At 40.9% G+C, this 16,452-nt stretch overlaps 1 long non-coding RNA gene across 2 annotated transcripts; it reads right to left on the bottom strand.

Moving 5' to 3' along the window:
* Positions 1–8,463: 8,463 nt before the first annotated feature.
* On the bottom strand, positions 8,464–15,892 carry LOC145420319 (uncharacterized). Of its 2 annotated transcripts, XR_013901613.1 has the most exons (3): positions 15,507–15,867; positions 15,286–15,379; positions 8,464–9,931 (listed from the first exon to the last, which is right to left on the bottom strand). It is a non-coding gene; the product is annotated as an uncharacterized LOC145420319 (long non-coding RNA). The 2 variants fall into 2 exon arrangements; XR_013901612.1 differs by having other exon boundaries at positions 15,286–15,892.
* Between the last annotated feature and the right edge of the window lie 560 nt (positions 15,893–16,452).

Below are 16,452 nucleotides of genomic sequence, written 5' to 3'. Positions count from 1 at the left end.
CCAAAACACATGCAAAATCCAAAACACGTGCAAAATCCAAAACACGTACAAAATCCAAAACACATGCAAACACCAAGACACGTGCAAAATCCAAAACACATGCAAAATCCAAAACACGTACAAACTCCAAAACACGTGCAAAATCCAAAACAACGGAAGTGCTCCAGGACGCTAGGGGCAGTGTTGAGCTCGATTTGCAAAATAAACGGCAAGTTTATTGCAAACACATGGGCTCTAGTCTCCGTCACGCTTCCCAAGTTGCCTAGCAACCATGATACTAACAGCTGGAAACGTGTCATACAACTTTGTTTGACAGAAATGAAGGAGAACATATTTTTTTCATTTGTTTGTTTGTTTCTACAAGAGCTTTGTGTGATTTGATAAGTATCTGAGGCTGAGACCACAGGACAGTAAAACATGATTTTTGGGCTTCATTTCTGTACTGAACAGTCATTTAAGATTAGCTAGTAAATAACAATTAGCTAATGTTGTTCATGAGACTAAAGTCATATCACTTTGGTAATGTAAATATAATATGGCCAATATTATGGTTATTATATTAGTCATTATTAGCTATTACAGCAGTGAACATGAACTCTGTGTCAAATACTGAGCTTCAGTACAGATTCAAGTTGCAGTTATTTACATGTGTTACCACCTTAAATCTTCACTCAAAGACAAGTATATAGGAATGACTGCCAAATTTATTTGCCACTGAAGCAGAAGGATGGCATCTGAATAAAACCTCTCTTGGTATGCCTAGATGACATTAAAGCTTGGTTGGCTCTAAACTTTTTAAATTTGAATGAAAAGAAAACAGATTTGTTGGTGTTTGGACCCAGTGGCCCCTGTGAGTCCTCTTCTTTTCATTTGGAACCCCTGGAAGTTTATTTTAAACCTGTTGTTACTGCCCTTGGTTTTAAGTTGAACCAGTCCATTTTTATCATTTAAGGCGACTGGCAAGAGTGAAATCTTTTCTTCCTAGGCAGCACTTTGAAACCGTGATCCATGCTTTTATTTCTTCCCCTGTGGACTACTGTAACGCACTTTATGTGGGGGTCCGTCAGTTGTTACTCTGACATCTGCAGCTGGTTCAAAATGTATATTGACAGTGCATATACAGTGGGGCAAAAAAGTATTTAGTCAGCCACCGATTGTGCAAGTTCCCCCACTTAAAATGATGACAGAGGTCAGTAATTTGCACCAGAGGTACACTTCAACTGTGAGAGACAGAATGTGAAAAAAAAATCCATGAATCCACACGGTAGGATTTGTAAAGAATTTATTGGTAAATCAGGGTGGAAAATAAGTATTTGGTCAATAACAAAAATACAACTCAATACGTTGTAACATAACCTTTGTTGGCAATAACAGAGGTCAAACGTTTACTATAGGTCTTTACCAGGTTTGCACACACAGTAGCTGGTATTTTGGCCCATTCCTCCATGCAGATCTTCTCGAGAGCAGTGATGTTTTGGGGCTGTCGCCGAGCAACACGGACTTTCAACTCCCGCCACAGATTTTCTATGGGGTTGAGGTCTGGAGACTGGCTAGGCCACTCCAGGACTTTCAAATGCTTCTTACGGAGCCACTCCTTTGTTGCCCGGGCGGTGTGTTTTGGATCATTGTCATGTTGGAAGACCCAGCCTCGTTTCATCTTCAAAGTTCTCACTGATGGAAGGAGGTTTTGGCTCAAAATCTCACGATACATGGCCCCATTCATTCTGTCCTTAACACGGATCAGTCGTCCTGTCCCCTTGGCAGAAAAACAGCCCCATAGCATGATGTTTCCACCCCCATGCTTCACAGTAGGTATGGTGTTCTTGGGATGCAACTCAGTATTCTTCTTCCTCCAAACACGACGAGTTGAGTTTATACCAAAAAGTTCTACTTTGGTTTCATCTGACCACATGACATTCTCCCAATCCTCTGCTGTATCATTCATGTGCTCTCTGGCAAACTTCAGACGGGCCTGGACATGCACTGGCTTCAGCAGCGGAACACGTCTGGCACTGCGGGATTTGATTCCCTGCCGTTGTAGTGTGTTACTGATGGTGACCTTTGTTACTTTGGTCCCAGCTCTCTGCAGGTCATTCACCAGGTCCCCCCGTGTGGTTCTGGGATCTTTGCTCACCGTTCTCATGATCATTTTGACCCCACGGGATGAGATCTTGCGTGGAGCCCCAGATCGAGGGAGATTATCAGTGGTCTTGTATGTCTTCCATTTTCTGATGATTGCTCCCACAGTTGATTTTTTTCACACCAAGCTGCTTGCCTATTGTAGATTCACTCTTCCCAGTCTGGTGCAGGTCTACAATACTTTTCCTGGTGTCCTTCGAAAGCTCTTTGGTCTTGGCCATGGCGGAGTTTGGAGTCTGACTGTTTGAGGCTGTGGACAGGTGTCTTTTATACAGATGATGAGTTCAAACAGGTGCCATTCATACAGGTAACGAGTGGGGGACAGAAAAGCTTCTTACAGAAGACGTTACAGGTCTGTGAGAGCCAGAGATTTTCCATGTTTGAGGTGACCAAATACTTATTTTCCACCCTGATTTACGAATAAATTCTTTACAAATCCTACCATGTGAATTCATGGATTTTTTTTTCACATTCTGTCTCTCACAGTTGAAGTGTACCTCTGGTGCAAATTACTGACCTCTGTCATCATTTTAAGTGGGGGAACTTGCACAATCGGTGGCTGACTAAATACTTTTTTGCCCCACTGTATAGGTGTATCATATATAAGAGACAAATGTTGTTCCTTCAGTATGTTGGCATTACTAAATTTGGCTCAATGCTTACATACATGTGTAAAAAGAAAATGTACAAGCTGTGATAACTGTTTCTGATAGAATGAAGGGTAGACTGATATATTAAACATTCCTTTATTGGGTTAGAAAATCAGACCATGTCATAACTGCTTTAAGTCATACAGAATAGATATCAGAGCCTTAAACAGGCTGACTTCTGCTAAATGGGTCAAACTGGGCAGAAAGTCTACAAACACATAACATCCTTGTAAAATATGATGTAACACTATAGATCAACTTACCTCAGAATATATAAAGCATATAAACAATTACAGCAATATGATGTAACAAACACAGCAGTACTACTAATCCAAAATACTCAAAGCTTCATAGAACTGAAACAAACATTTATTTTAGCTCCATTCTGCTGCTGATACATACTTTAGGTTTCTGAACATTAAACTTGTTGCTGCCTTTCATGGTGTGTAACTTGAAGGCCCTGAGTACTTTCTCCCACACCGAAAACACTGGAATGATAACATTATTTGAACATTACCTAATAAGACTGATTCAGGACAGACAATTAGTTATGTTAAACTTTTCTAGCAGTCCTTCACAAACAGGGAACAGTCTGTCTATTCTCTCCATCTGTCAGCTGCTGCTGGCTCTTCCTCCTCCTCTTCCTCACATACTGCTGAGTTTGTCCTGGTGGATCATTAGGGGTGCAAAGCCTCACAGATGATGTGCAGCAGTGGGTCCCTCAGTCTGTCCTCACTCTGGACACTTGCAGTTGTCACACATAGAAATCAAATGTGTGATAAGCTGCAGGATTCAAACACAAGTGTAACTTATAAATACATGTTCATACTTTTATTCCACAATCAGAGAGAAAGAAACAGAGAGAGAGTGCAGGACAGACAGACAGGTGACAGTCACAGGTGTATGCACTGCTACACAACAGCACCAGAGAAGCAGGATTTAGTGTTTGTGTTATTACGAGTGCTAAACAAGAAGAGTTCCCAGATGGTACAGTGGACACATGTGTGTCTTTCTTTCAGCTTAAGGAGTGAACCGTCAGCTGACTGACATGACTGACTTTACTTAGGCATAAAATCATTACATTCTCTGTAAGATTAAAGTCAGCTATTGAACGGCGAATATTTTGAAGTAAAGGCTTTAAAACCAAGTTAGTACAAACGTCGCTAATGTCACATAACTTTCCCGACATGTTGCCAACAGTAATGTTTTAATGTTCTTCATTATAAAAACATTTGCGCATAAATAAGTGACATAATATTCAGTACTTACTTCTGAAAGTTTACTCTTCGTCCGCTCCGCTTCCGCTGTTTTTTAAATTATCCACACCACCGCCGCGCTATGAAGTCTGGGATATGTTGGGCCATGAAGGCTACACCGACCCATCCTTAAAATTCAGGGAAATTAAGGACGCATTTCAGGGCCGCATTTCGAGCAGCCTTTGAATTGGGACAGTCTTCGGCTGTGTCCCAATTAAGAGACTGCACGCTTGAAGTACGCATTTTAAGTGCAGTTACGTCACCGCCACGCGACGACGGCTGTCCCAATTCGAAGTGTACTTCAAATGCATACTAGTGATGGGTCGTTCGCGAACGAAATGGCTCTTAGAGCCGATTCTTTGACGTGAACGACGCGAGCCGGCTCCTTATTGCGAGCCGTCACGTGTTTTTTTTTTTTTTTTCTCAGCCTCTCTCTCGCACTTTTTTTCCGCTGCACTCTGCAAGCGAGCCTTGTGCTTTACGCTGGGCAGAGGGGGGGAGGGGCGGTAGTTACTAGTGATGTGCGATACCACTGATTTCCTTTCCGATCCGATACCAAGTAATATTCAGGGTGGTATCGACGATACTGATCCGATACCGATACTTTGTACAAAACGGATTTTATTTATTGTATCTCAAATTATAGCGTCATAATGATTACAGGACATCAGAATACCTTCTTCTTATCACTTAATAATGCAGAGTTCATCATATAGAAATAAAAAAACTAAAGTTGTGTGCTATTTGAACACCTTGCCTGCCTGGAGGACTAAAGGACTCCGTGAGAGACTCTCACCCTAGCAGCACCTGTCCCTCTCCTCCTCTTCAGTTCGCCTCAACATACGCTCGTCATATTTTGTGATATGATTTACTCTGAGGTGTTTGACAAGGTTAGTGATGTTGCCACAACCATACATGCCAACCCTCCCGATTTTTCCGGGAGAATCCCACCTTTCTCCAGATTTTCCACCCGGACAACAAAGTTGAAAAACCATATCGCAGAATTCATAGCGCGGCCCAGCCAATTCCAGTTTCCAACAATGACGGCAGCGACTTAGTTTTAATATCACTCTTATTTCTCTTTCTGGGTCGCAAAAAAACTTTTAACATATTTTCAGGTGAGAATGTAGCTGTGTAAACTTCAAATATCTGAGCCGACCGACACATCGTCTTCAAACCCCCGCGGTCTTTCACCACTCGGGTTAAACATGATGTACAAGTCACTTTGATAACTTAAAAATGTTCTTGTTTGGCTTTTTCAGTGTTTTATTTGTTCGTGAGTAAATCGGGTTGGCTGAGATTAAAGTTATTAGATTAGATTAAATTAAATTAAACTTTATTATTCCCTCGGGAGGGTTCCTCCGGGGTTTTCACACAGCTGAATAAACGTCAAACAGAAAACTGATTAAACAGAAGAGTTTACGTCAGTGTCCGGTTATATTTTAGACAGCAAGGAGCAGACGGCAGAGTTTCACTCCACCGAGGGAGCTCGTGACGTACTACCCGGCTTTCTTTAGACCGCGAAGGCCGGTCCTCAGGTGGAAGCAGCCTCTGAATTTGGACACCCCCGCTGTTTCCGGGCCGGCCAATAATAACGGTGACATTTAACGTATTTTATCCGATAAATAAACCCTGTAAAATATATTTATCCGCCCAAACAGCCCTTTTGAATGTCTCCCTAATTCTGAGGTCTCAAGGTTGGCAAGTATGGCCACAACACCTCCCTTTTTTTGCCACATTTATTGCAAACCACGGCTCAGCTGTTTGTGGAGGTAAAATACATCCGCACAATTACGCTCAGCCATTGTTGTGAGTGCGCACGCCAAGGGGCTGCGAGACATTTATACAGCCGTATTTCGCACATGACTATGAAAGGCGGAAGAGGAAGTAGTTCCTTTGAATGTAGGCAATCCGAATGTTATAGTTTCTTTCCACTGTGTTCCTGTTAATGATAAACTACAAATTTACTCTAAATTACTAAAATATCGATATTTTAATGTGAGAATCGATTCTAGAACATAAATGATTGGTATCGGAGGAATCGATATTTCAGGATCGATCCGCACATCACTAGTAGTTACACTCAGTAGCACAGGAACAGAGCCAGAGAGAGAGAGAAAGAGAGGCAGGGACAACAACATTAGAAAGGTATAGTAATCATCCACAACTATTTTCGGTTGCAGATGATAAAGGATTCAGAAAGTTTATTCATGCAGCCCCATATGACAGAGAATATGCATCTTCTTTTTGTTTTCATATTATAATTTATATTTAATTGTGTTGTGGTTTGCAGTGTTTTGTGTTGTTTTCACTTTAAATTTGTAAAAGGAAAAAGCTGAAAATTTAAATAGTTAAAACTTGAAATATGAATAGTTGATTTTTGTATTATGTGATTTATTTATTACATTTTATGTGGAGTGAATAAATAAAAGTATATTTACGGTGGCCCCTAGAGACAAAGCACATACAAACTTCAAATCACGTACGAACTCTGAAGCATGTACAAACTCCAAAACACGTAAAAACTCCAAAACACGTAAAAACTCCGAAGCACGTAAAAACTCAGAAGCATATAAAAACTCAGAAGCACATAAAAACTCAAAACACGTACAAAAGACAACAAAAGTGCTCCAGGATGCTGGGCGCAGTGTTGAGCCTTTGTTATCTTGTGGCTACACAAGCCAGCAAGTACCAACGACCGGATTTGGTGTGTGGTAGTAACAGGTAAATGAACTTTTTTTTAAATTATTTGAATATATATGAGTGCCTGTGTATAAATACACAAACAATACACACATGCTTTCAATTGTGTAATTTAAGTGATCTAGTAGCTCTGCTTTGGAAGTTCAGTTCATGCTAGAAATGTGTTTTGGAGTTTGTACGTGTTTTGTCTCTAGGGGCCACCGCATATATTTATATATAAACATATATAAATAAAACCACTTTTTTTACGTTAGTAATTCCTTTTGTGCATAATTTTATATTATTGTTAATAATAAATTAATTAAAGCAACAAAACAACCTGAAGAGCTGGTTCGGAGCCGAAAGAGCCGGCTCTTTTTAGTGAGCCGAACCGAAAGAGCCGGTGCTGTAAAAAGAGTCGGAAATCCCATCACTAATGCATACTCCAAATGCGCCGTCGATTTCCCCAAATATCAAGCGTGGTCCGGTGCACGCTTCATGGTCCCATATATCCCACAATTCATAACGCGGTGGTGGGTGTGGATAATTTTGCCGCAAAATACGGCAGAAGGGAGCAGCCGAAGAGGTTGTTTTTTGTTTTTTTCCAAACTTTATTGAAATCATAAAGCGAACAGTCAGTCATTCCAGTTCAGTTTGTACAGTAGACATACAAGGCAAATAAGAGTAACAATATACAGTACAATGAAATAAGAAGGATAAATAAATAAAGGATAAAAAAAGAAAAAAGGGGGGGGGGGGATGTGACAGACTTCATAACAACTTTGTACTTGAAAGTTGTGACAGCTCATTCGTTAAACATTTCTGAATGAATTTCAATCAATGATAAACCTTTTTTATTGGAAGTTAATTTAAGAGAGTGTAAGTAATATTCAATTTCAATCAAAAACAAATTAAATGATGGGGTTGAGTTTTGAAATTTACATTTATGTATATGGAATTTCCCTAATAAGATGGAGCGGCCGAAGAGTGAACTGTCAAAAGTACTGAATATGACGTCACTTATTTATGTGCGAATGTTTAATAATTAAAGTCAGTCATATATCCACAAACACAACACGCTGAAGGTCAGTGATATATGTATATGTGTGTATATATATGTGTATATATATATATATATATATGTATATGTATATATAATAATAATCTGACAATACTATAATATTGGCCATATTATATTTACATTGCCACAGTGAGTTGACTTTAGTCTCATGAACAACATTAACTAATTGTTCTTTACTAACTAATCTTAAATGACTGTTCAGCACAGAAATGAAGCCCAACAATCATGTTTTACAGTCCTGTGGTCTCAGCCTCAGATACTCAACTAATCAAAGTGATGTCATGACAAAAATGAATGACTAACAAAACATTTTTCTCCTTCATTTCTGTCAAACAAAGCTGTATGTAACGTGTCTCGCGGTTAGTATCATGGTTGCTAGGCAACCTGAACAGCGCGACGAAGCATATACCGTCTCATTTCACAAGCCTCTCACTTCCGCACTTCTCGTACGCACCGTACGTAGTACGTGTAGTGCATGTACTTCAAGCGTGCAGTCTCTTAATTGGGACATGAAGGATATAAAAAAAACAACAGCAATAGAATAATATTAAACACAAAGTGAACCCGTCTTCCTTCATTAAATAGGTTCTTTTAGATGTTAAGGAGGAATTGACTTAACCAGGCTGGCGGAGAATGAAGACAACCGGACACCTGCTGCAGATGGGGGAATCAGTGAACTTTTATTGAGACAGAGACAACCTCTCAACACAGCTCACATCAGGAGATTCCTCAGATTTGCTGTGCGAATGGGTATATATTCTCTAAAACTTACAGGAGGGGGTTGTGAGGACAGTGCTGCATTAGCAGAAAAACAACTCCATAAAAGGAAAGCGGCCTTGGGTGTTCTAGTCTCTTCGCTTGCAGATATCTTGCACCTGCAGGATGAGGCGATCGCTTCTTATCGCTCTCAAGGCCAAAGTCGTGAGCACATTTTATTACACAGTTGCACAGTAACTTTAAAGCTGAACAATATTTAAAGCTGAATAATGTTTGATCAGATTATATTTTCTTCAAATCCCCCTTTTGACCCATCTTAAATGGGTCAACACACAAAAATAAGTAACATTCAAAGGAACACAGAGACGTGTCGAAGCCTGGCTCGAAAAACTCCTCGGGTCTTATCATTTGTCTTTATCTGTCATTGCAGATGAGGAGAAAAGAGTCCAGGCACCACCCTGCCCAGGGGTCGGCTGCAAGCAGTCTCGGTTCCCGATGAAAGCAGTAACAGCTGTCCTGCACACACGGATACAACGAGTTAGTGCAACCAGGGTAGAGACACAAAATTAACAGTTCCTGTAACCCAGCAACTAAAAAACATAAGTAATGATAAAAATGTGGAGAGTACAGAGTCTACTATAATAATGAGAGATATAAACGTGAAAATGTGAAAGAATAAATCAACCGTAAAATAAACCCAGAACGGTAACTGCTAAGGACATTCAAAAGTGAATATGGTAAAACGTGAGGAAGGGGTGTGGAAAAAAAAACAATTTATATCCAGTGGTGGGAGTACACATTCGCTCAGGCTTAGGTCCGGAGACCCTGAGAACATCGCTTAACCCTCACAACCCGACCAGACACAGTTCAACCAGATATATCCTTCAAGAGGAAGTGGGTGAGGGAAACAATTAATAGCAAGCCTAATACAAAACACCACAGAGAAACAACCATTCTAGAAGCATTTAAACAAGAGAAAGACGATAATGTTCGTCGCCCTCACGATCAGAGTTTTCATCATCCGTTGGCGAGGAGGTAACCGTGTCTCGTTTCTTTCTAAATGGATCGGGCGTGGGCAAAACTGGAGAGGAAGTGGTGGGCAAGACCCTAGGGGCTACATTTGTCAGATTGGGACTGTCAGAAGGGGGCGAAGCTTTTGAACTTGAAGGTGTCAGAAGTGTCGGGGGCCCTTCACAGATCAGGATTATGCCAATGGGAATGAGACCCAGGGCCAGGAAGCAAACAAAGACGCAACATCTTTGCCTGCCTGTCATTTCAGGGGGAAAGGGCCAAGACATGTTTACTTAGCTTGGATGTCGTCTAATAGAGGATGATGGGGCACAGAAAGGTGGTCCAGTTCCCCCCACCTCGCCAAGGGCGTGTTCTAGGAGTTAAAGAGCAACAACCTGAGAGAGAGAGAGAGAGAGAGAGAGAGAGAGAGAGAGAGAGAGAGAGAGAGAGAGAGAGAGAGAGAGCGAGAGCCCCTAATGGCCAGTTAGTGGGCTCTAGGTCAAACTGTCCCCAAATTTGTTATTTGTTATTATTACTTGTTTTCATGTCACTTGTCTGTTTTCTACTGCACCCCTCTCACCAAAGCAAAGCAAACATTAGCAGCACATTGACCGTAGTCAGGCATCCTCATTCCATAGGTGCTATAAAACATTTCCTGTAAATACAGTGTAATAGCATCCCCAACTCCTAACCCATAAACACCGTTTCTTCACACATCCGCCCAGAAATCCTGTAATAGAAAAACATTAAAACTGTAACCCTGTAGGGAAGAAAATGTAAATGGTAACGCTGCGCAGTTACCTCTGTAAGCAACACAAGACACAAAAATGGCATTTACAGGTTCACTCATCCTCGAATATTTTGTCATCCTTCTACTCCTGTAAAAGAAACCCACATAAATTCATCCACCCTTTTATCCTATCTAGGTGGAGGTGGTTAACCTTGAGTCATGGTCAAGTCTTGTCATCTTTTACCAGTCAGTCCGTTTGTTTTTATTCCCAGTCTTTCATCCATTCATCCGTTCTTTGCTGATAGTGAAACCTGTCGTCGCATCTAGTTTCCACACTCAGCAAAATGACGTCATCTCAAAAAGAAACAAGAACTTGAGTTTGGATTACCTCGCTGAATCCTTTTTTAAACAGGGACTCTCGTTTCTAATTGTCCCCACAAGTGTTTCCTCCAGAACCCATTTCAATGCGGAGAAACTCACTTACAACAATTTTCTCGCCGACGTGTAATGCTTGTAATTTCCGATGTGCAGATCTGCTTAAAGAAAAGATTCACAAACAAAAATCAGTAAATATAAAACAAAATAAAATGAAAAATAACAAAAACAAAATGCAGACGCCCGGGTCTTAGGACTTGTCACTGAATATTCTTCCCATCAATAAAAATACCAACCTAAACCTACACAGAGTCAAATCAACACCACCTCAACCTTTTCATATTCATAAACCTATATGTTTTGCGTTCGTGAAACAAAATTGAACCATTAAGTAAGTTGAGCTCTTGAAATGTTTTAATTCTCTTAATTCTGCCAGTTTATTTCAACACTTATTCAATGACTTTTATTCAACTGCTACTTGGTCACTCGACTTTTACCTGTTCAAATTGCCTAGGGTTCAACAAAGTCTAGATCCCCGTTATCATGAAACTTGAACGGTGTACGATGATTTACTTACAGTAATTTAGAATCATCACTCAACCTAGCTCTACTACTGGCACTGCGTGACTTTTCTCACACTGGAAACCAGAATTTAGTACAGAACTTTAATGCCTCAGGCAATCGCGTTCAAGGGCTGCCCCCCCTTCTCTTCTTCTTTGTCCGTGTGTTCCTCCTTTATTAAATCTCCATCACAATGACGTGGCGCTCTGAAATAAAACTCACACTGTTAATTCCTCGTTTTCACTCTGCACCACTGCTCAGAGTGTTTTCTTTTCTTTTTAGTGTAGAGTAAACAATTAAGTCGAGGCCTTAAGCCCCAGATATCTCGCACGGGCATCATTTTCATAACCAAACCGCTCCGGACTCTGCTCCCCAGACCACACAAATGCCCTCTGGGCTTATTATTATAGCAAATTCTGTATTTGACTTTGTTGTGTGCAGCATTGAGCCTTTGTCAGTAAAGCATTCTTCATTGCAGCAGCTAGAGCATTGTGTGTCACTTCTTAGTAAATTAAATCAACATTTTGATTTTAGTGCATGGGTATGTATCAGTTTTTACTCCCTCAACAAGTGCATAAGTGTTCATGTGTGTGTTTCCCTTCATTCTAAGTAGGCGCATGCAGAAGTGTGTGTTCGTGTGTTGGTATATGTTTGTGTTCATCACCTTCCTGTTCTGTAGTTCAGGTAAACCAGCGGCCTGACGCATGGCCTAGGGTCCTCCCCTCCTCTTTGGGTCTGTTTTCATCCGTTGTTGCAGCTGCCTGCATCTTCCTTACTTTGCTCCACGGCCTTCTGCAGCTCTGCTGTTCGGCTCTTCTCAGAGGTCAGCATCCTTCTGCTCACCGTCCCTTTTCCTCCGGGCTTAATGCGCGTCTCGTCACAGCTCTGTCAGCTGACGCAGCCTGGGAATTTCCCCCGTGTAGTGAAACGGGCTTTAGGTTTAGTGCTCTCCGTCTCTGCTGCATGAGATCACTCTTTTGCAGCACTGTTGACATCCTCAAGTTGTTGTTGTGAGTCCAGCTGCTGTGGCCTTCAGGGGTCAAAGGGTCAAAGATGGTCGCGGAGAGGGCAACGATGGTAGAGGGGAGGGTAGGAGTCCAGGTCAGCTTCGGCTCTCAGAAAAAACAAAAACAAAACAAAACAGGCGAACAGGAAAATGATGTTGTGTTGGCTGTGCTGTGTTGGCTGTGTTATCCCGAGAGGGGAGAAACAACGAGATCTCGTCTCCCCCCTTTTTTGTTTTTTTTTTTTTTTTTTTCTCCATATAATCAACTCATAACCCCTCAAGTTGACAGGACAACACAGGTACGTGTTAAAATTCTTAAGATCCTGTTTAGAAACCTAAAAAGGAATTTCCTATCATTCAGTAGTCATTTGTCTTAAACAATCAACAAAAACATGTCCCAAGTCGACCCTTTTAACCACTAAATTTGTCGTGTCCTCACTTAATCCTCAGACCAGTGTCTTTGTCTTTTGACGTTACGTTGTTGTCCTGCAACCCAAAGCGTTTAATTGTCAGTAATGTATGAACTATATCATTTAAAAACAGGTGTATGTTAAGTGTCGCTACTTTAACCTTGCATGTACGTGCACATGTATGTAAGCTGTTTCTTCATTGCATGTATGGGTGCGTCTGTATATGGGTTACTTTAACTTTTTCTCAAACGAGGCATTTCTCTAACACGCACATGTGTCTGTTCCTCACCCTTCTCATATCTTTCTCTGGTTGTGTGTGGTTTTATTTGTTTCAGTGATTTACCAGGAACATCTTTTCCTTTTCTCCATGTCTTCCGCCAGAGGTTAACACTGGTGAGATTCAGGGACACAGCACCCAGAGCAGGTCAGCGAGAAAAACCTGCCTCAAACTACATTCTCTCTTTTTTGTTTTACCGGGAGGGGTGAGGACAACTCTGGTGTCCAGCCGTGAATTTTAGCCAAAGCTTGGCCTGTCTTCTGCTGCCGTACTCAGGCTTCCAGGTTAAGAAAAAACACCTGTATGAAGACACTAAACATACATTTAGTATTTGTATAAACATAACTGCCTAAATCATTGAACTCTTGAGGAGGGTGTATTTCAGAATCAGAATCAAAATCAAAAACTTTATTGTCATTGTCATGAGACCGACGACATTAAGAATGGTCCCTGATCATTGCATCATCCCTAGTAATATCAAATATAAAAAAACAATAAAATTCAATCAATAAAATAGATAGAATACTTAAAATACTAAGTATTCCCACCGTCATGCTTCAGACCGTGCATAGATTAACACAAGAGTGGCATGGTGGACATTTTTGTAGTATTCAGATGTGTTATTGCAGTTGGATAACAGCTGTGTTTGAGTCTATTAGTCCTTGCTCTGATTGCCCTGTACCGTCTGCCTTAGGGCAACAGTTCGAACAGGGAGTGGCCAGGATGTGAGGTGTCTTTTATGATGTTTTGGGCCTTTTTAAAACAGTGGGCGTTGTTTGACTCTTTACTAACTTTAAAACCCCACCATAACAATTTCTCACTGACAAACTTCTATGCATCCATTTAAACATGCGAAGCCAGCACAAAATCACACACATACCCCTACAGCAAAGCTTTAACATAACCACAATGCAACTCCTCCCTTAAACGGGAGAAATCACCCTGAATCAACCAACTCTATATAAAACGTCAAACAAAGATAAACCACAAACATTTCTACACTTCTGTGTCTTCCACGCAGCACAATAGGCAGAAAAACACCGATTACTCACAGTCTACAACAAAAGAAAAACCTGCTCTTTTCACAACTCTCACAGCTAAAGTCAAAACTCTTACCCAGTGCCTCTGAAATAATAAAAAATCACCAAATACTCGATTACTCTTTTCACTCGCTCCCTCTCACTCCCTTCTTCCTCATACAGCATACACGCTCGCTCCCGCGGACCCGCTCGGCCCCGCGGGCTCACTCGGCCCCCACCTTTTTCCTCTCACAGAGACAGAGAGAGACCCTTTTCCTTTTTTTTTTTATTTCTCCAGCACACATACACACACAGAATCCCAACTGAGAGAAAGAGGGAGAGAAGAGAAAAGAGTTGTAGAGAGGAAGTTTTTTAGCAGGAGTTTCAGATCTAACAGATTTATACAACTTATTTACACACACCGGTAATTTATGTTCTATTTATTGATTTTAAAGGAGAATTTGGGCCAGCTGGGTTTCTGCCTCTGTTAGGCACTAACAGCTGGGGCGCTGCTTTAAAGGTGAGTCAGCACTGAAATATCCCTTCAGGTGTTACCAGGCTTCTACCAAACCGGAGTCTGGCGGGTAACCTTGCCTAGAGCTTCCTGATAGGGGTGCTAGTTGGTTGTCACCTTGTTCACACGTCTCATTCACACTTCATACATTACCTGCAGTCACTCATTACCCTCCTTATGTATGTAATAAATGTGTAAAAAAATTCTATGTGTGGTGTATTATTTTAACCAAAAGAGGAACCTAGTTCCTTTAATTGTGTAATCTGTGAACAACGGAGAACCAAACTGTCCTGCCCAGTGTTCCACAGCAAGCATTCAGCGTGTATTTATGTGTGTCCAATATCAAACAGAACATCAAAACATTTAAAACACTAAAATCATCGGGGTTTTAAGAAGAGATCCGTTTTCTCCTATTGATCAAAGGGACCCCTCCTTTGGACTCCAACCAGTACTTCTCCTTTTTAAGTTTTAGAGGATCTTTTCTAATAAAGTCCTCTGGGCCTTCCTAACCCTTCTGTAGTTTAGAGAATATTACTAAAAAATATTCTCAAGGCCTTTAACCTTTTAATTTGTTTAGAAAGGCGTTACTAATAAACCCTTTCAAGGTCCCAGACCTGCACTGAGGTATGTATCCGACACCGGAGAGCAACCCGTCGGCTGCAACCGTGGTCAGACCTCAGTTCACTCTTATCTTTATTCACTTATTCACTTATTTCTTATTCACTTATCTCTTATTCACTTGTCTGATTCTCAACAAGCCTTAAGTAAGCCAGACAATTTTGGTTATGAATTACTAGGAGTTTGGACACTAAGTATTTTATAATGTTCAATATAGCAGAAATAAAAGGTCTGCTTACCTTGTTTTTGTGTGCACACAGCTTTTGTCCAAACTCCGTTCACTCAGACCACGGCCGAATCCTCCCATCCGTTCCAGTTGCCCTGGAGCGGATCCTGTTCCGTGACGCCAATTGAAGGATATAAAAAAAACAACAGCAATAGAATAATATTAAACACAAAGTGAACCCGTCTTCCTTCATTAAATAGGTTCTTTTAGATGTTAAGGAGGAATTGACTTAACCAGGCTGGCGGAGAATGAAGACAACCGGACACCTGCTGCAGATGGGGGAATCAGTGAACTTTTATTGAGACAGAGACAACCTCTCAACACAGCTCACATCAGGAGATTCCTCAGATTTGCTGTGCGAATGGGTATATATTCTCTAAAACTTACAGGAGGGGGTTGTGAGGACAGTGCTGCATTAGCAGAAAAACAACTCCATAAAAGGAAAGCGGCCTTGGGTGTTCTAGTCTCTTCGCTTGCAGATATCTTGCACCTGCAGGATGAGGCGATCGCTTCTTATCGCTCTCAAGGCCAAAGTCGTGAGCACATTTTATTACACAGTTGCACAGTAACTTTAAAGCTGAACAATATTTAAAGCTGAATAATGTTTGATCAGATTATATTTTCTTCAGACACAGCCTTCGTCGTGTCGCTGTGACGTAATCGGCCTTAAAATGTGGCCTTTAAGGCTGCAGACCCATAGATCTAAAACCAATACTATTCATAAATTGAATATAAATGGTACGGTCAGTGATGATGCAAAAATTATCTCTCAATTTTGTTGTAATTTCTACTCAAAGTTGTATGAATCCAATTATAACGCAAAGGTCGCTACCCAATTTATTGACTCTGTAAACAATGTTGAAATGATTAAAAGTGCTGATAGGCTTTTTTGTGACAGTCCAATTACTGAAAAAGAGATATTGACATCTATTGAATTTCTTAAAAACAACAAATCTCCAGGCACAGATGGGCTGGTGGCTGAATTCTATAAATCATTTTCTTGTCAGCTTGCACCCTTTTTGTTGCAGGTTTATAATGAAAGTATTGAAAGGGGCACTCTTCCTCCCAGCCTTACTCAAGGACTTATTACTTTAATTCCCAAACCTAAGAAGGACCTACTTTTTATAGACAACTGGAGACCAATAAGCCTCCTGAATAATGATTATAAAATATTAGCTCT

The sequence above is a fragment of the Astatotilapia calliptera genome, chromosome 15 (genome assembly GCF_964374335.1).
Source record: "Astatotilapia calliptera chromosome 15, fAstCal68.1, whole genome shotgun sequence".
In the NCBI taxonomy this organism is placed as follows: Eukaryota; Metazoa; Chordata; class Actinopteri; order Cichliformes; family Cichlidae; genus Astatotilapia; species Astatotilapia calliptera.
The sequence above is the reverse complement of the archived record's forward strand: the minus strand, read 5'-3'. Positions and strand labels throughout refer to the sequence as shown.